General features: G+C 42.0%; 1 protein-coding gene across 11 annotated transcripts in view; it reads left to right on the forward strand.

The window, feature by feature from the left end:
* Positions 1 to 20,334, forward strand: part of MLLT10 (MLLT10 histone lysine methyltransferase DOT1L cofactor) — a 205,217-nt gene that overhangs the window by 129,357 nt on the left and 55,526 nt on the right. The gene's annotated exons all lie outside the window — the stretch shown is intronic.

A 20,334-nucleotide genomic window follows, 5' to 3' on the forward strand; every position in this document is an offset into this window, starting at 1 on the left:
GCAGATTGAACCCAGGAGTTCCTTTGAAATTACATCTGGAGGCTCAGGTGGTATCTGTGACCAAGGCTTCCTTTTCAGTTTCAGCTAGTTTGCTGCATGTGACCTTTCTGGGAGGAAATAATCTAGCTACTATTATACATGTTTATGTTATACCCTTTACTTGGGACTATGCTACGGAGCTCTATATGGAACCACCTTCAGCTTTTGAAAAAGTTCTCAGTTGGCTCAAAATGTAGCAACCTAGAGGCTGACTGTGAGTGGACTCTGGGAACATACCACATCAGTATTAAAATAACTTCACTACTTATCTTCTGGGCACAATTCAATACACAGCTTCTTACCTTGAATGCTGTAAACATTTGGGACCTGGTTATCTCAGGAAGCATTTTCCTCATATGATCTCCCCTCACCATGAGCTTAGATGATCCTCTGCTTCAGTGCCCCAGAGACTGGAAACTAGGTTTGTGGTTACAAGGAACAGGGCTCTCTATAATGGTACCCTTTGAACTTTCCTAAGGGAGATTGAGTGGCCTCTTTTGTTGCTGCCTTGTTGATCTGGGAGACTGAAAGGTGGTGTATAAATTTAATACAAGTCTGTACAGGCATTGCGTTATGTTGTGACATTTCAGTTGTCTAGAAATTGTCTTGCTCTAAGTGTAAATGGAAACTTTGCATTTTTGTAAGCTTTTTTAAGAAAATAAAAATTGAGACGCCTTCTTAGGATCAATCGTCTTTGAGCATCTGGAGTCAATTTACCACAGAGCACATTCCTGGTAACTCATTTGCAAGATAGCAATCAGTCTTTAACTTCAAAAAGCCTGTTTAAACAATTGTTAAGGGGGAAAATACTGTTTGAGGGTTATAAAAGAAAATTAAGACTCTTAGTAAAGATGATTTTGGATGCTATATAATATCTCCTGTGATGCTAAACATTGGCATTAAATATTTGAAACTGTGAATTGCAAGATTATTCAGACAAGGGCAGATGTAGGAACCAAAAAACATGAACCAGCTCTTAAAAGAAGCACCCAAGTGTGTATTTTGATTTACATTAACACAAGCAGAGGAAAATATATGTGAAGTAGTGACATTTGAAGATTCTATTTTGTCTTTTATTTTAATATTTTATGTTTTTGGAGTCTCAGTGATAGGTTTTCCCCAACCTAGTGCTGTCCAGATGTTTTGTCCTACAGCACTCACTATCCCCAGCCAGCATGGCCAATCATCAGGCATGATGAGAGTTGTATCCCAAAGTATCTGGAGGGCACCACTTGGGGAGGGCAAAATAAATATTATGTGCATGCCAGTGTGCGACTTCCATTTCAGATAACTCTTTTTTTAAAAAAAATGTGCCCATTTTTTAGGCCTCTTGGACCAAGGCAAGAGCTTTTATGTATCTATTGCATGCACTCCAGCACGATTTGGAAAAAAAGATAATGTCGGAGTTGTGGAGTCTGAGTCGGAGTCAGAAGCAATTTTGGGTGGAGTCGGAGTCGGTAGAAATGTACTGACTCTGGCTTCAAAATAAAACTAATATTTTAATATTAATATATTAATATTAATACATTAATATACATTTGCCATTTATGAAGGAGTCGGAGTCGGACAGTAGAAAAATAGAGGAGTCAGAGTCGGAGTCAAAGGTTTGACATACCGACTCCACAGCCCTGATATTACCACCTAATCAGTCCTGAATGGCAGGAAAATAATAAAATGATCATTTCAAAATAATTAAAATCTAGATTTTGTGCCCTGTCGTATCGTGAAGGTTCAGGGGGATTTAAAACTAACTACCCCCAGAAAAATGATTTTATCCAATTAGTCAAGTTCAATAGAATTGCTACCTCAGTTATCTGTGCCTAGTTCTTTCTTTTGGGCAGTGGAGCATTAATTTTTGGTACTGTTTCTGCAGCTGTCTGGCAGCTTACTGCTGGATGATGGTGCAAAGAAGGTGGTTCTCAGAGGAGGATGAGGTGAGAGAAAGCATAGCTCTTAAAAGAAATGGACAGAGTGCCAAGTATCTTAGAGCAAAGAGGGGAGGTGTTGTAGATTATGGAATAGTGTATGTATGTGTGTCTGGGGTGGGAGGCAAGTTTATATTTTGACCCTTTCCAGAATGTCCTGATTCCTGTAGTCATCCTTGGAATGAATGCTCTCCAGTCCTTCATTAACTCTGCCACTGAAAACTGAAAACCAAAATTAAGGGTGCTATATTCTCAGACTGATAGGGCAAGCATCGAGAATATGTCTTTATACACTCCTGCTGTCTGGCATACAGACACTGCTCTCAGTCAGCCTCAGACTAGTAGGACCTGAGTAAAACTCATTCCGCTACAGATACATGGTCAAAATACTTTATAGCTACTGAGATATGCTCCAAATGAGGTAGTGCCCAGAATGTGTGTCCCTTTCCCTAATGTAGAGACAGAATTGTTCATAGTGTACACCTTCTGTCACAAGTTCTGCAGTCCATTTTTTTAATACTTTTTATTGAAACTTTAAACTTTTTACGAACAAAACAAATCCAGAATATTCTTTACTTGTTTTGTTATATACAAATTTTAAAACAAAAGTCATTATGGTAAATCAATCTGAATTAAAAAACAATAAATGACTACAAATAACAGGTCCATATTCTAACATGATATGGCTAACCTGATAAAACCTTATATTAAACAAATAACAAAACATTAAAACTGCCCCCCCCAATTACCCCCTTATCACCCACCCTCCAGGCATAGCTGTATTTAGTCTTAGGCATTCCATATATTGGCATAATATATCGGCGGGGCTACATCCCCTTGAACTTGGTTAACATAAACTATGAATGGATACCAGATACCTACAAAAGTATTTGCTTGTGCAAGGCCTTGATATGCGTTGTTGCTTCCAAAGGATTGGAGATTAGTAGTGCAGTATCATCTGCATAGAGACTCATCAAGTGCATGTTATTTTCAATTTGGACTCCTTTTATGTTAACATTATTCCGAAGGTACTGAGCCAACGATTCCATAACTAAGAGAAAAAGCAGTGGTGAAAGGGGACATCCTTATTTGATGCCTCTGAGGATATCAAATTGTGAATTCATTCCATTAATTTTAATTTTAGAGATGGTGGGTGAATATATTTTATTTAATAACATTATAAATTTCTCATTAAATTGCATTGTTTGGGCTGTTTTGATTTCTGCAGTCCATTGTGTGTCTTGTGTTGCCAGAAATAGTTAGGGCCCTCACCTCAAAGTCCGCTTTCTATTCTTGACCATTAATTATTATTTATTTATCAGCTTCCATACACGCATGTCAAGGCAATGTGCAAGATACAATAAAACAGCTAAAAACAGTTACAAACACAGAAAACAGTAGATTTTTAAAACAGACAAAAACAAAGTAGACACCCATGGCAGTGAACCATTCATCCAGCTGGCAAGGCTTTTTGGAACAAAAATGTCTTCAGTTGTTTCCAGAAAGTACAGATAGTGTGTGCCTGTTGTATCTCAACAGACATGCTATTCCACAGAACAGGGATAAGCAAACTGAAAGCCCTGCTGAGTTACTGTGGAGTGGGCTTCTGATATCTTTGAAACTTGCAGGAGAAACTCTCCTGCAGACTATAGCAACCTATTGGCTAAATAAGGGATAAGGCAGATTCTCAAGTAACCTGGTCCTGAGCTGTATAAGGTCTTATTTGTTAGTACCAACACCTTGAACTTGGCCCAGTTGTAGACTGGCAGCCAGTGGAAATCTTGCAAGCAAGGTGTTATATGCCTGCAGTAGTTTTTCCACACAAGCAACCTACCTGCTGCATTCTGCACCAGATGAGCCTCTGGCCAAATCTCAAGGGTAGTCCCATGCAGAGTACATTGCAGTAATCCAGCCTTAGGGTTACCAATGCATGGACAGCTGTTGTCAAGCTATCCCCATTCTGGAATAGCTGTAGCTGTCTTGCCAGCTGCAGTTGGTAAAAGGCGCTCCTAGTCTTTTGGTAAAAGGTATGCTTACCTCTAGTGACAAAGCTGAATCCAGGAGCACCCCCAAACTATGCATCTGCTCCTTCAGAGAGAGTGTGACCCCATCTAGATCAGGAAACTTACCAGCTTCCTAGATCCGGGAACCACTCATCCACAGAGCCTCCGTCTTGCCAGGATTTGGACTCAATTTATTAGCTATAGCAATCACTTTTCCAGGATTGGTATCATGCATGGATTCTCCCCTTTATTTGCATCTGCATCTGATGTTGATCAGCAGTAATTTCCCATCAGTATTAATGTGATTTTGTAACTGCTACAAATGTGGCAAAAGACTAATATTTTAATATCTTAGTCTTATTGCATTTATGTCCAGTCTTCCTCCTGTGAGCGCAAGGTGCTCTCTCCTCTCCATTTTGTCATCACAACAACTCTGTGAGATAGGTTAGGCTGAGAGAAAGTGACTGGTTTAAAATTGCTTAGTGAGCTTCTTTGCTAAGTTGGGATTTTTACCTTGGTCTTCCAGGTCCTAGTCCAGCATTCTAGGCACTACTGTGAGGTTAGTGCTTTGATTTAATAATAATACACAGTAGCTGCTTTTAGTACAGTAGGGCCCCGCTTATACGACAGGTTAGGGACCAGACCCCCGCCGGAAAGCAAAAATCACCGGAAAGCGGAACATCGATAAGCTGTAGTGCGGGGAGCTTCCCCCCAACAGCTGATCGATGTTCCGCTTTTCTCCGCCGCCTCCCTCGCTTGCCTGTTCGCCACCTGTTCGCTTAAGCGCTCGCTTGCCCTCTGCCACCTCTCTCGCTTTCCCCCCTGCCCACTCACCCTCCCGCCTGCCTGTTCGTGCGCTCGATCGCTTGCCCTCCGACGCCTCCCTTGCTGCCCCCCCTGCCCGCTCACCCTCCCGCCTGCCTGTTTGTGCGCTCGATCGCTTGCCCTCCGCCGTACTGTAATCTTAACCTTTGAACGATGTTTGGAAAATTGCCAGAACACAGAGACACTGAATGCACAAACACTGAATCAGACTGCACCGACAATACAGTAGTACACTGTAAAATGACTCCGGATGCTCTTCTCGGAGTCAGAGCTTGGAAACCTTTCCTTGCTTCAACTACAACTCCCATCAGCCCAACTGTAGGAGGAACGTTTCCAAGCTCTAACAACGCGCTCAGAGCGAGGGGGCCATCAATCGCGTCATACCGCAAAATCGCAAAATTGCCGCAAAAACGGAACAAGCGCCGCACATATGGGACAGGGACCCAATTCAAAACTGCTGCATTAGCGAAGCGCTGTAAAGCGAATCGCCGTAAAGCGGGGCCTACTGTACTGAGAACTGTAATCATGCAAATAGATGTGAAAAGAAAAAGGAATTTGCTGTGATGGTTCCTGATGTTACAAAGGCACTGAAGCCAACATATGCCTGCATCTACCCATGATGGAATACATTTTCCATGTATGCATTCACATGAAAAAGCTTTTAATAAGTATGGGATTATTGGCCAGTGAGTAAATCTGATACAACATGCTGCTAAGGTAAAGCCTTCCATTAAGGTTTAAGGATATCAATGAAATATGCATAATAATGAATGGAAAACCAGATTATCTTGTATAGTAAATAAGCAGTGACTTAATTTCTCAATATCACTTCATTCATAAAATAAGCAACTTGATTGAATGCACTTAGGAAGCCTATTTTCAAAAATCAATATGGTAGTGGTTAAAAAGAAACTCTTTTTACAGGTTTAGCGGCTGTAAGTGATCAGAGCAATAGCAGTAGAGGGATGTATTCTTGTTCAGTGAAACCCACATCTATACATATATTCTTTTGTGTGCGTATTAAAACAATTTTATCATGGAGTTCTTTTTCTCCAAACTGAAAAGCTATCTTGTATTTTATGAATACTGTACAAGATGGTTAGTTATATTAGAATGTTCTCCACAGGTTCATTTATCACAAAAGGTAGTCTTTTGTGCAAAATTCTGATTGAAGGTCTGCATGTTCTATTGATTGGATGAAATCCAAGGTTATAGTGAGTCAATTGTTCAGTACCTCAGTGAAAACTTTGTAGATGCCTGCAGGAGGCTGATAGGTCAATAGTTCCTCAGGTTCCTTTTATTGCAGTTTTTGTGTGTAGTAAAATGAAAATAGTGTTATTCTGCTACTAAGGCTTTTTTCTCTTTAATTATTTTTGTGACTGGCTTTCCTATTCCATTCATAGCTGTGCAATTTGAAGTCTCCCTCAAGCTGCCTTCCACTTTTGGCCAAGTTCTGTTTTTAAAATGCGTGAAAAAGATACTTAGTTTTCCCCGTCATTCCTTAGTTCATTATGCAATCCAAGGTAGCATTCCAGTGGCATTCAGAGAGTTCACAATCAACTGGTTTAATTTATTAGGTTCTAGTTACCATGTCTCTAAATGTACTGCCTTCAAGTTGATTCCAACTTATGGCGGCCCTATTAATAGGGTTTTCATGGTAAGCGGTATTCAGAGGTGGTTTACCATTGCCTTCCTCTGAGGCTGAGGCAGTGACTGGCCCAAGGCACCTAGTGAGTTTCATGGCTGTGTGGGGATTTGAACCCTGGTCTCCCAAGTCATAGTCCAACACCTAACCACTACACCACACTGGCTATCACCATGTCTCTAAAATCCTCTAAATATTGGGCCTGGCTTCTTGATTATGTTTTTATAGCTCATAGGAAAGAAGTGGCCACTGAGAATTCTAGAGTTGAAAGGTACCTGAAAAGGTCGTCCTGTCTACTGCCACCCTGCTGATACAGGAAATCCACTACTGAGGCATCCTTGATTAGTAACCATCTAGTTTCTGCTTTAAAACCTTTGAGCAAAGGAGAGACTGCCACTTTTGAGGCAGTCTGTTCTACTGTCAAATAGCTTCTATTACCTAATAGCTATATTATTGTTCAGCAAAACACAAATTCTTCCTAATGTTTGTCTAAATCCTTTTTTTTATCATTTGAACCCATTGGGTCAAATCCCACCCTCTGGAACAGCAGAAAACAAAATGGGTCTTTCATTTATGTGACAGTCCTTCAAGTGTTTGAGCATGCCCATTCTTCAACCTTTCTTCATAAAACTTCATCTTCAGCCCCTCAGCATATTTCTCACACTTCTTAGCACACGTTCCAATTGGTGTTCTTCTTAAACTGCAGTGCCTAGAACTGGACACAGGAGAGGTTTGAGCAAAGCAGAATAGAGTAGTGCCATTATTTATTACAATCTGGATGCTATATTCTCCTGATGCAACCTAGAATTCCATTTGCCATTGTAGTCACTGCATTCCAGTGCTGACTCAAGTTTAGCCTGTGGTATACTAAAATCAGTAGATAATTTCCACATGCACAAATGTCATACCAGGTGTCATTTATCTTGTATTTGTGCATCTGATTCTTCCTACCTAAATGCAGAACTTTAGATTTATGTCTGCCAACACTCATTTTGTTAGTTATGGCCCACTTCTCCATCCTGTCAAGATCATCTTGAATCTTGTATTAGCTACTCCACCCAGTTTAGTGTTATCTGTCAAGTTGATGAGCAAGCCCTCTATTCCTTCACCCAAGTTATTTATAAAGATGTAAAAAAAACTTGAGCCCAGGACCCTGCAGCATTCCACTTGTCACTTCTCTCCAGGTTAACAAGGAGCTGTTTATGATCGCTATTTGAATATGGTCCATCAACTAGATATAAATGCACCTAATGGTAGCATCATCCAGACCACATTTTACTAGCTTGCCAACTAGAACATAGTGGGCGACCTTGTCAAAAGCCTTGCTGAAAATCTGGATATAGTATATTCACAGCATTCCTCTAATCTACTAGGCTAATAACTATCAAAAAGATATAAGGTTAGATTGGTATGACTGGTTCTTAAGAAACCTGTGCTGACTCTTGTGATCACAGCATTTTTTAAAATAAATGCTTACATATTGACTGCTTAATTATTTGTTATAGAACGTTTTCAGGTGATGCTGTCAAGCTGACCCTTAAGTAGTTGCCTGGATTCTTTTTTCCCTTGTTGAAGATGCAAACATTTATTTGCCTCCAGTCTTGCAGAATTCCACATGTTCTCAAAGAATTTTCGAAAATGATAGCGACTGAGATTACATCTGTGAGTTCCTTTAGTACTCTGTGGTGCAGTTTGTCATGCCCTGAAGAGTTAAACCCATTTAGAGGGACTAGGTATTCTTTTCTTTTCTTGAGTTGCAACTTCTTCCTTCATCACTTGATCTATTTTTGCCAGATTGAGCATAGTTTCACACGTGGGGCAAGGCTGAAGCAAAGGAGGAGTTGAGCAGTTTCTCCACCTCTCTATTACCTGCTAACATTTCTCAGTCTTCTTCTCTAAGAGGACCTACCGCTTCTTTGTTCTTGCTCTGAACCAAAAGGTGTTTCTTTTTACATCTCTCACAAGTCTAAGATTCTGACCTTTAGTCCTGACACTTTCCCTAAAGGCTTTGGCTACTAATTTGTAGTCTTCCTTGATAGTTTGCTTCACCTTCCATTTCCTATACATGCCTTTTAAATCGAAGTTCATCAGAAAGCTCATTATTCAGCAGTCCCAGTTTTGGTAATGCCTCCCATTTTTCTCGCTCAGTGGAATGCTTCAATATATTACTTTTAAGAACCTTCCACTCATCTTGAACTTCCTTCTTGAATATTTCTGCCCATGGGATTGCACCTAGTATTTAATAAAAACTGGTAAAATCAGATTTCCTAAAGTCTTGACTAGGGTCAGCTTTCTGTTTCCTCGGTGTCATGCATCCCAAGATGATGTGATCACTTAAACTCAAGGTCTCCACTACTTCACCTCATCAACAAAGCCAGTTGTTCCCTGTTGATGAAGATCAGGTCTTGGATAGCAGTTTCCCATGTTTCTTCTTTCACCTTCTGGAAGATAAAATTGTCAGCAAGGCTGGTCAGGAATTGTAGAGTTTGACTTCCAACAGATACTGAGATCTTCCATTACTACTGTCTCTCCCCTTTTTGCAAATTTGGTAATTGATCTAGGAAGGATTCACCGAAGTCTTCTGCCTGATTTGGTGGTTTGTAGCAGACTTCCATAATGGAAGTCTTATTCTTATTTCCCTCTCCTTTTATTTTTACCCAAACATTTCTTACTATTACTTTTTATAAACTACAATCATCATCTATTTTTCTAAGGTGGAGGGTGAAATAAATTAATGTACAACCCAAAGTTCAGCCCTTTGAACAAACAATTGGTTTCAGTGTGTGAGATAAAAGCAAGTGCTAAAATTTATCACATTGAAATAAATAGGACTTGGAGGCCTGCTTTGCTTAATCATTGTTTGTCTCCTAGGGAGCAAGGAAAACTTCATTTTTCAGCGAGGATTTGGGCTTGGTGTAAAATGATTTATAATTCTGCTCTACTGATAACCTTGTAGTTTTGTAGGTTTTGCAGTGACATTGATTTTTCGTTCTGTTGTGCACTCAACTAGTTTATTGTTCTTAACATTTATCTGCTGGCCACCTTGAGGGCCATTTGACCAAAAAGTGGGTTACACTTCTTTATTAAAAATATTTCTATTTAATTTTGGCTGGATTGTTCTCTTACCAACCAAGCTGAACATACGTTTTTGGTGTTATTTATAGTGTGATACCAGGCTCTACAAACATTTATTTTAGAAGCTGTTTGAGATTTAGTTAGTGACTGTTGCCTTTTTTCTGAAAGGCATTTCGTATACCAAGAAGAGAGAAGGTTGGAGTAAGTTTAGGCTACAGTCAAGAGGGAACCGGGAACAGAGTGAAGCAAGGCAGGTTTAAGCAAGCAGTGTGTTGGAGAACAGCATGTAAACAGAGCTGATGCTATTATGAGGCAGAGAGACCAGCTTAGGTGTGGGATTTGGAGGCACATGTCAGAGCAGCAGGTGACTGGGATCTTGTGTGCCTCAATGTCTGGCTCTTTCTACAAGATGTCTAGCCTGTTAATCAACTTGCTGCTGTCTCACCTGCCTCTTCTTTGGAGAAAACTAGGTCTGCAGACTCCTTCTTCTCCTATTGGCTTGAAGGGAGAAGAGGAGGAGGGGTCAGAGCAGCAGTGGAAGAAAGAATAACAAAAACAATGAAGCACCAGCACCATAGCACACATGCACTGTGTGTGTACTTGTTCTCTTGCTAGTTTATTCACATGTTAAAGTAAGAGGATTCCAACCCAACAGGAGAAGAGAATGACGAAAGATGTGTGTTTTTGTTCCATTCCTGTTCCTGTCCAGTCTTGGGGAGTGGGGTGGATCTGTGTGCATGTGCACGTGGGTGTGTCTGTTTTCCAGCCAGCAATTCAGGAGAGGGAAAGGAAGTGTCTGTGTGTTTGGGGTGGGTGGGAGAGGAGCAGTGAGTAATGTTAGGGCACAAGGAGAATGCAGTATGAGCTTGATTAATCTCTGTGCGCTGGTGAATGAAGATTTGTAAGGCACAATAGGAAGGGATCTTCTAGGAAGACTGAGTTGAGGGGATGAAATTTTTGTAGAATATTTGAGAGACCTGAAGAAAGAGAAAGTAATGTGTGTGAAATTTGTCAATAAAAATTTGTCAACAAATATGGAATATTAAACAATGGCCCACAGACTGGAAGCATTCAGTATATATCCCAGTTCCAAAGAAAGGGGATCCCAGGGAATGCAGTCATTATCGAACTATTGCCTTAATATCCCATGCAAGTAAAGTAATGCTCAAGATTCTACAACAAAGGCTCTTACCATATATGGAGCGAGAAATACCAGATGTCCAAGTTGGATTTAGAAAGGGAAGAGGTACCAGAGATCATATCGCAAACATACGTTGGATAATGGAACGGACAAAGGAATTTCAGAAGGAAATCACCTTGTGCTTTATAGATTACAGCAAAGCCTTTGACTGTGTAGATAATGAAAAACTATAGAATGCTTTAAAAGAAATGGGGGTGCCACAGCATCTGATTGTCCTGATGCGCAACCTATACTCTGGACAAGAGGCTACTGTAAGGATAGAATATGGAGAAACCTATTGGTTCCTCAATGGAAAGGGTGTGAGATGGGTGTATTTTATCACCCTATTTGTTTAATCTGTATGCAGAACATACTATACAGAAAGTGGGATTGGACCAAGATGGAGGTGTGAAAATTGGAGGGAGAAATATCAATAATTTAAGATATACTACTAGCAGAAACCAGTAATGATTTGAAACGAATGCTGATGAAAGTTAAAGAGGAAAGCGCGAAAGCAGGACTACAGCTGAACATTAAGAAGACTCATGTAACTTTAAAGTTGACAATGAGGACATTGAACTTGTCAAGGATTATCAATACCTTGGCACAGTCATTAACCAAAATGGGAGACAATAGTCAAGAAATCAGAAGGCCAGGACTGGGGAGGGCAGCTATGAGAGTACTAGAAAAGGTCCTCAAATCCAAAGATGTATGACTGAACACTAAAGTCAGGATCATTCAGACCATGGTATTCCCGATCTCTATGTATGGATGTGAAAGTTGGACAGTGAAAAAGGCAGATAAGAGAAAAATCAACTCCTTTGAAATGTGGTGGTGGAGGAGAGCTTTGTGCATACCATGGACCGCGAAAAAGACAAATAATTGGGTGTTAGAACAAATTAAACCACAACTGTCACTAGAAGCTAAAATGATGAAACTGAGGTTATTGTACTCTGGACACATAATGAAAAGACATGATTCACTAGAAAAGACAATAATGCTGGGAAAAACAGAAGGGAGTAGAAAAAGAGGAAGACCAACCAGAGATGGTTGATTCCATAAAGGAAGCCACAGACCTGGATGGATGTGAAAGTTGGACAGTGAAAAAAGTGGATAAGAGAAAAATCAGCTCATTTGAAATGTGGTGTTGGAGGAGAGCTTTGCGGATACCATTGACCTCAAAAAAGACAAATAATTGGGAGTCAGAACAAGTTAAACCAGAACTATCACTAGAAGCTAAAATGGTGAAACTGAGGTTATCCTGCTTTGGACACATAATAAGAAGACATGATTCACTAGGAAAGACAATAATGCTGGGAAAAACAAAAGGGAGTAGAAAAAGAGGAAGACCAAACAAGAGAGAGATTGATTCCATAAAGGCCTGAACTGACAAGATCTGAACAGGGTGGTTCATGACAGATGCTGTTGGAGGTCACTGATTCATAGGGTCGCCATAAGTCGTAATCGACTTGAAGGCACATAACAACAACAAAATGTGTGTGAAAGCGAGTGAGTGAGATATTTTAATACTTCTGTATTAGAATTCCAAATGAACTCCCACTGATTTTTTCACAGTTGCACCACTCTTGTGTGATGATATATTGTTGACATGCTTTTAGGACAAGCAAAGAAATCTGTTATATTTATTGTTGTTATTTACATTTTTAATCCCATCTTTCCTCCTAGGAGCTCAGTATATCTTACAAAGTTCTATCCCATTTCCATGTTTACAACAGCCCTCAGAGTTAGGTTAGGGCAAAAGAGAGAAATTAACACTATGGCAGAGTAGGGATTTTAACCTTTGACTTCCCAATTGTAGTCCTATACTTGACTTTCATTTCACCACTTTTAAATCCAAAACATTTCTGGCAACATTTAGTGCCCACTCCTCAAAATCTTGGTAAAAGATTTTAGAGGTGGAAATTTGTGTGCAAATTTGAAATTTCTACTCAGTCATCTATAAAGCATACCTCCTCCTTATCTGCTTTCATATTAAAAATACTGCACTTGTCAAACCAGACTTCTCATAACCATAACTCCCCATCCACCCCACATATGTAATGTCCATCATTATTGTCAGTGTCATGATAATTGTCTACTTTTATTAAGTATTTCTTCAATCAAACTACCAACTATAAATTACAGTAATACCTCAGCTAACAAATCCTCTTTTAACAAGGCTTCTATTTTACAACTTTATTTGCAGATATTATTTATGGACGAAGTTTGATACGGAGGAGTATTCTTAATACCGGCTGCTAGTGTTGATGTTTGGGTGTATTTTAACTTGTTAGTTAGTTTGTTTGTTTGTGCGTGTGAATGAGATTGTGTGGATGTGTTTGTGTGCGTTTATGTGTATTTTATGTGTTGTTGTGTGAATGTGCCTGTTGTGTTTTAGTATTTTTAAATATGTGCCTGGGAGAGCATATTTTGCATTTAACGGGGAGGCTTTCGGGGGCCCCAATTAGCGTAGTGACGGGTTATGGGAGGTATGGCGCTAGGAGGAGAACGTGCCAGGTAAGGGGAACTCGCCCCAGACAAGTTGTGTCTGTGCCTTGTTCCGGTTCTCCTCAAGGCCACAGAACTGCTGGTTGTTTTATCAGCCAGCCCTTAGAGCTCCAGGTGCTGCTTTTGAATGCCAAGTCGGTATATAATAAAACCTCCCTTGTCCACGACTTAATTGTGGATGAGGGTGCCGACCTGGCATGTCTAACCGAGACCTGGGTGGGTGAGCAGGGAGGAGTTGCTCTCTCTCAGCTTTGTCCACCTGGGTATACGGTGCAGCACTATGGTAGACCTGAGGGTCGGGGAGGCGGGGTCGCTGTGGTCTATAGGAGTACTTTCTCTCTCACCAGGCATCCTGTCCAGATGGCGACTGGTCTAGAGTGCCTCCACCTTGTGCTGGGTCAAGGAGACAGACTGGGAATCCTGTTGGTGTACCGCCCACCTTGCTGCCCAACAGCTTCCCTAGCTGAGCTAACAGAGATAGTCTCGGAGGTATTGCTGAGGTCCCCCAAACTTGTGGTGTTGGGGGACATCAACATTCATGCCGAGACTGTTTTATCTGGGGCGGCTCAGGACTTCATGGCCTCCATGACAACCATGGGGCTGTCTCAATTTGTTACTGGCCCAACGCATGTATCGGGTCACACTCTTGATTTGATCTTCGCCACTGGTCATGGAAATGGTGATCTGGAGGTGGGGTGTTTTTCATCTACTCCATTGTCATGGACAGATCACCGCCTGCTGAGTTTTAGACTTACGACGACTCTTTCCCTCTGCAAGGGTGGGGGACCTATTAAGTTGGTCCGCTCTCGGAGGCTTATGGATCCTATTGGTTTTCAGACGGCTCTGGGAGTTTTTCCAGCTGATAGTACTGGCGCTCCTGTCGAGGCCTTGGTTGAACTGTGGAATACGGAGATGGCCCGGGCTATTGACACGATTGCTCCCACGCGCCCTCTTCGATGCAGAGCTCATACAGCTCCGTGGTATACCCCGGAGCTGAGAGTGATGAAGCAAGAGAGAAGGAGGCTGGAGTGCAGATGGAGACGAACTCCAGACGGATGCAGTTATGCTTTGGTAAGTGCCTCTACTAAGTCGTATATAAAAGCGGTAAGGGCGGCGAAGAAGTTTCACTTCGCTGCCTCTATCAGGACATCTCTCTGCCGCCCTGCAGAGCTTTTTAGGGTTGTACGAGGACTCTTACATTCTGGTCCTCGAGATACTATTGAAACATCTGAAGCTCGCTGTAACGACATCGCAGGGCACTTCCAAAATAAAATCGCATGCATCCGTAGGGACCTAGACTCCGATGTTATGACAGACGAATCCATTGAAGTGTCCAGAACACGGTCTTGTCTTTCATTATTGGATGAGTTTCAGTTGGTGCAGCTTGAGGAAGTGGACAAGGTACTTGGATTGGTGCGGGCGACCACGTCTGCTCTAGATCCTTGTCCATCTTGGCTAGTGAAGGCTAGCAGGACTACTACCACCGGCTGGGCCAAGGAAGTGATAAATGCCTCCTTGAGTGAGGGAGTAGTCCCTAGTAGCCTCAAGGAGGCAGTAGTAAGACCTCTCTTAAAGAAACCTTCCTTAGACCCAGATGACCTGAACAACTATAGACCGGTGGCGAATGTCCCCTTTTTGGGCAAGGTTCTGGAGCGGGTGGTTGCCGGTCAGCTCCAGGTGCTCTTGGATGAGACCGATTATCTGGATCTGTTTCAATCCGGTTTTAGGCCTGGTTTTGGCACTGAAACAGCCTTGGTCACCCTGTATGATGACCTTTGTCGGGAGAGGGACAGAGGGAGTGTGACTCTGTTGATTCTCCTTGATCTCTCAGCGGCGTTTGATACCATCGACCATGGTATCCTTCTGGGGAGACTCGCGGAGTTGGGAGTTGGAGGCACTGCTTGGCAGTGGTTCCGCTCCTACTTGGCGGATCGTCACCAGAAGGTAGTACTTGGGGAACATTGCTCGACTCCTTGGACTCTCCATTGTGGAGTCCCTCAGGGGTCGGTTTTGTCCCCCATGCTTTTTAACATCTACATGCAGCCTCTGGGTGCCGTCATCAGGAGTTTTGGAGTGCGTTGCCACCAGTACGCTGATGACATGCAGCTCTATTTCTCCTTTTCATCTTCTACAGGTGAGTCTGTGGATGTGCTGAATCACTGCCTGACCGCGATAATGGACTGGATGAGAGCTAATAAACTGAGACTCAATCCAGACAAGACTGAGACACTGTTGGTGAATGCCTTCCCTGCCCAGATGGTGGATGCTTACCCTGTTCTAGATGGGGTTACACTCCCCTTGAAGGAACAGGTTCGTAGTCTTGGGGTTCTTTTCGATCCTTCCTTGTCTCTGGAGGCGCAAGTGGCCACGGTGGCAAGGAATGCATTCTACCACCTTCGGTTGGTAGCCCAGCTACGCCCCTATCTGGACAGGGATGACCTCGCCTCAGTTGTTCATGCTCTGGTAACTTCTAGGTTGGATTACTGTAATGCGCTCTACGTAGGGCTGCCCTTGAAGACAGTTCGGAAGCTTCAGCTAGTGCAAAACGCAGCAGCCAGACTGCTGACGAGGACCAGCCGGTCAGCGCATATAACACCTGTTCTGGCCCGTTTGCACTGGCTACCTATTTGCTTCCGAGCCAGATTCAAGGTGCTGTTTTTGACCTATAAAGCCTTACACGGCGTGGGACCGCAGTATCTTGTGGAACGCCTCTCCCGCTATGAACCGACCCGGTCACTTCGCTCAGCGTCTAAGGCCCTCCTCCGGGTACCAACCCATCGGGAAGCCCGGAGGACAGTTACTCGATCTAGGGCCTTTTCTGTAGTGGCCCCCGAATTGTGGAATAGTCTCCCCGAAGAAATACGCCTGGCGCCGACGCTTCTATCTTTTCGGCGCCAGGTTAAGACCTGGCTATGCTCCCAGGCATTTTAAAGCGTTTAATGTTACAATTTTAAATCTCTTTGTTTCAGTTTATTTATTGTGATATTTTGTATTTCTGTACTTTTAATCTTTTGTAGACCGCTCAGAGAGCTATTCGCTATGGGCGGTTTAAAAATGAAATAAAATAAATAAATAAATAAACAAAGTCTTTTTGGGGTTGGGGGTTGCACACTCTGACATAGTCAGAATGTGGCTCCTCATCTACTGGATTGCGGCTGCTGCAGGCAGCTTTCTCACGTGGCTGGAATGGCACTCCTTGCCAGGTGGCGCAGGCATCTTTACTGCAGATGCATCTGCTGGAGTGTAGAGAAGGATAGCAGAGAGCAAGAGAGAGCGACCAAGCACAGGGTGGTGGCTACCCCTTGCCTGCCTGCTCGAGTGTACAGAGAGGAGAACTGGGCTGAAAGCTTAAATTGCTATAGCAAGATACATGATAAAAGAAAAAAAGGCAAGGCAGGCATCCCTAGATGCGTTTTGGAAGAAGCCTTGTAGTGGTCTGTATGCAAGGCTTATCTGACCTCCTTGTTTCATTTCAGACATGCGGATTGTTAGTTTTGAATAAAACGTTTGCTGCAATTTGTTGAACCGCTCTTTTTTGTGTGTAGTACTAGGAATCTATCCCTATTCTTTCCATGTTATTCCTACCTCTGATACCAAAGTTTCTGTTAAAGAAGCAATGTCCAAGAACACATCTACTTTGTTAAGTGAGGTATTATGTACATCAAACAATTAGCTTGATGTTAACTCAATACAATAAGATTCCTGGAACCTTTTTTGTCTGATTATTGTTATGTCTGAATAAATGAGGAGTGAGTATAAATCCCTTAAAATATACTATAGCTAAAGGCAAATGTTTGTCTCTGGCCTTACCTCAGTTCTTTGGGTTTCAGGGGCTCATGTCTTTGGCCCTGTGGGAAAAGGAGACAGGCAGTGTGGATTGTTTGTTCTACCTTCTGATCTGAAATAAAAGCATTTCTTTAAAACTAACTCTGCGTGTTCAAGGGTATATTATGCGCTTTGACTGGGGTGGGTGGGTGGTTTGGTGTATAGCCATCATTTGCTGCTCTGCCTTAGGGAGCAAAATGGTTTGGGCTGGCTCTGGTAGGGATGAGTGAGGCAAAGAAATGGGAAGAAGCAACTGAGATTAATTACTACAGATCACTGTAGATTTGGCTAGTGGAGCAGAGTGATAACAATATAGTAGAGGTAGATGGCTTGAAGGAAGGAGTTGTAGTCTACTTCATAATGGAAAATATGTCTCCACCATTAACTCTGTGCAAAAAAAAAAGTCCCCTCTAGCAAAGGAGAAAGATATGAAGGAAATGGTGTCCTTGCTCAGAGTTGGATTTAGAAGAACAGACCAAGTGACTTTGCAGTTGGAACAGTTCTTTTTAAGCTGTTTTAGTTATCATTAGAAATGTAAAGATTGCAGGAGAGGCTTTCTTAAACAAATATTCAGTATTTTTACTTCTGATCCTATGCATGACTACTCAGAAGTAAACACTATTGAGTTCAGTGGAGCTTATTTCAATGTAAGTTTGCACAAGACTGCATTTGTAGAAAAATGGAAAGTTAGAGTTACTCTGGGATCTTTAATAAAATATTGCAGTGTGGAATATTCTTATTCAGAGATCCAGCCATGGTCTCCTCCATGAGCTCCATTTCATTTCTGCCCAACAGTCAGCATTCCTTTCGTACCAGGCAGGCTCAATTGTGATTAGGCTATTTTAGGTGGTAATGTTGAGGTCCTCCCATTAGGGCTTTTTCCTGACGTTTTGTTTGTATTTCTGCAAACACTGGGCCTCCCCCAAGCCTGTTGATACCTTCTTCTTGTGTGTGGATGGTGTCGTTTTGTCTACATAATGATCTGTACTCCGAGAATTATATAGGCTGATTAGAATATAGCTGATTTCCCTTTCCTTTTTAAATAAAAGCAAAATTTTAAATAAAATTTTGAGTTATTCTCTGAGCCCTAAATGAAGGATCTTATGTACCCAAATCTGGGTTCATCATGAATCCTGAGAAAGAAATGAATTCCAGAGTATAGTGGTTTCTTCATTTTTATAGTACGTCTTAGGCAGGGTATTAAAATAGGCATCTTATGAGTTAAAGTTATACTTTCCCCACACTTTGGGTTTTATACCATAAAATATAAATACTGTATTATTCGAGTAGCAAAGATAGTGAAGGCTAAGAAATTAATCACAGATTAGACGCTTTAAAAATCGTTTCAAGTAACATGCATGAAGTTCGAATTATAAATAAATAACTTCACTGAGTGTGATTAAACATATCTATTTTGAAAATGCATAAAATATTGTAGCGAGATTGTACTTCATAGCTGGCTGTTTGGGAGTGGGGGGAGGGGAATAGCTAGCTACCAAGGCCAGCCAGAATTTGTTGGTTTCTAAGTGGTATGAAAATACATGGTTATATTTCATTACTGTCTTTACTTGTTACTCTTTCACCTATTTACAGGCTTCAGCTATTTGTATCATGGTTGCTTACCTAGCTTTTCTATGAACTTTTAAGTAGTATCAATCCCAAAAGTAACAAGTAAATAATAAAAATAAAATCACTCTACTAAAAAGCCCAGATAGTTAACCCAACAGCAGGGGTTTTTCCCCTCTTTTTGCTTTGAACTGGAAAAACCTCATACCTAAAGCACCTTTAGCCTCAGACATGCTGTATCTTTTCTAGTGAAGACAAACAGTGCAACCAGGAGTTATGCTTATGCTGAGCTGCTGTGACTGGCATCCTTAGCCCTGAATCGAGTCACTGCCTCTTGAATCCTCCTAAAAAAAACCCCCTTCACTGTTTTTCCCCACTTGTAACCTGTGCATCCTTCAGTCATCTTTTTGCTTTATATAGTGGGTAAAGAACCTGTCATCTGTGTAAATATCTGTTCTTCTTGTCCTACAGCATAGTCCCATCTCCCCTGCTCATCAAGGCTTTGTCCTGGCGAGCAAAGCACAAGCGTTTCATTTGGCTAGCACCCTTCCCAACAATAAATGAGGACAACACTAAACATTGAGAACCCATGGCTTCTCATTTTGTCCAGTGGAGTACTTGACAGCCAGGTTAAAAATGGCAACTTGTATGCAGTCTTTCACTTTGGCCAGGTGTGATCCCTAAACAAGGAATTGCTTAGGCCAAGAAAACCCTAGCCAGTCAGCTAGGATGGATGCTTACATTACGTTTGGCCTAGTCCAAGGGTGGGGAACCATTTTTGCTCCATGGGCCAGATCTTCATCAGGATTGGCCTCATTGGCCAAATTTGATAGGTGAGCATAGTTGCCCACCTGTCAAAGTCCATTGCACAGCTTTTGCAAGTCTTTCCCCACTCCCTCTTTAAACCCCCAAACTTGGAGATTTTAAAAGGGGAGCATGGGGAGACTTGCAAAGGCATTTTCCCCTTTTAAACTTCTAATACTAACTTCTAATACTTTGGATTTAAAGGGAGAGTATGGGGAAACTTGCAAAGCCTGGTCTTTTCTCCTCTCCCCCACCACCCCATGCTGCTGTCACACAACTGCCCACTTAAAGGAGAAGCATGAGCTGCTTCAGAGAGCACTTTTGCAGAAGCTTTAACTCCCACTCACCAGTTGATGAGCAGGGATCAAATCATGCTGTTTGGCTGTGTAATCCTGTTTCCTGTCAGGAACAGGGTGCTCAGCCAATGCAGGATTAAACCCTGTCCTCCCACCCGTCAGCTGATGTCACCAGTGATGTCAGATGATGGGTGGACATGGTTTAGGGAAAATGGCCTCACAGTCCAAATTGGGGCCCCTGGTGGACCAAGATGGGCCATGGGCTGGACATTCCCCACCCCTTTGTTATTCCTCAAGCAAAAATTGCTCAGGGAGAGCTGCTGGATGGCAGTACTTTTGATCTTGCATGCAGTTTTCCCAATGCAAAATGAGACGATGCCCCATAGGCCTCTGCAATGCAGTTTGTTTTGAAAAAGTGTTTGCCACTTTTCTTAGATTGGAAGGCTGAATCCTCCTTTGGCAAGGTGCACAAGGGCAGTGATGATGTAATATTCAGGAAGGGTGTTGCTGTCCAAGCAGCTTGACCATTTATGTTTTAGAGTCTAAAGCTTAGACTTTTGTTCAACATTTCTAGAATGGCTTATGGAAGTATAGAACTACAGGTTCAGAATGGTCACCAACCTGTTCTTCAAGGTGACCTTCC

The sequence above is a fragment of the Rhineura floridana genome, chromosome 10, assembly GCF_030035675.1.
Source record: "Rhineura floridana isolate rRhiFlo1 chromosome 10, rRhiFlo1.hap2, whole genome shotgun sequence".
NCBI classification, from domain to species: Eukaryota; Metazoa; Chordata; class Lepidosauria; order Squamata; family Rhineuridae; genus Rhineura; species Rhineura floridana.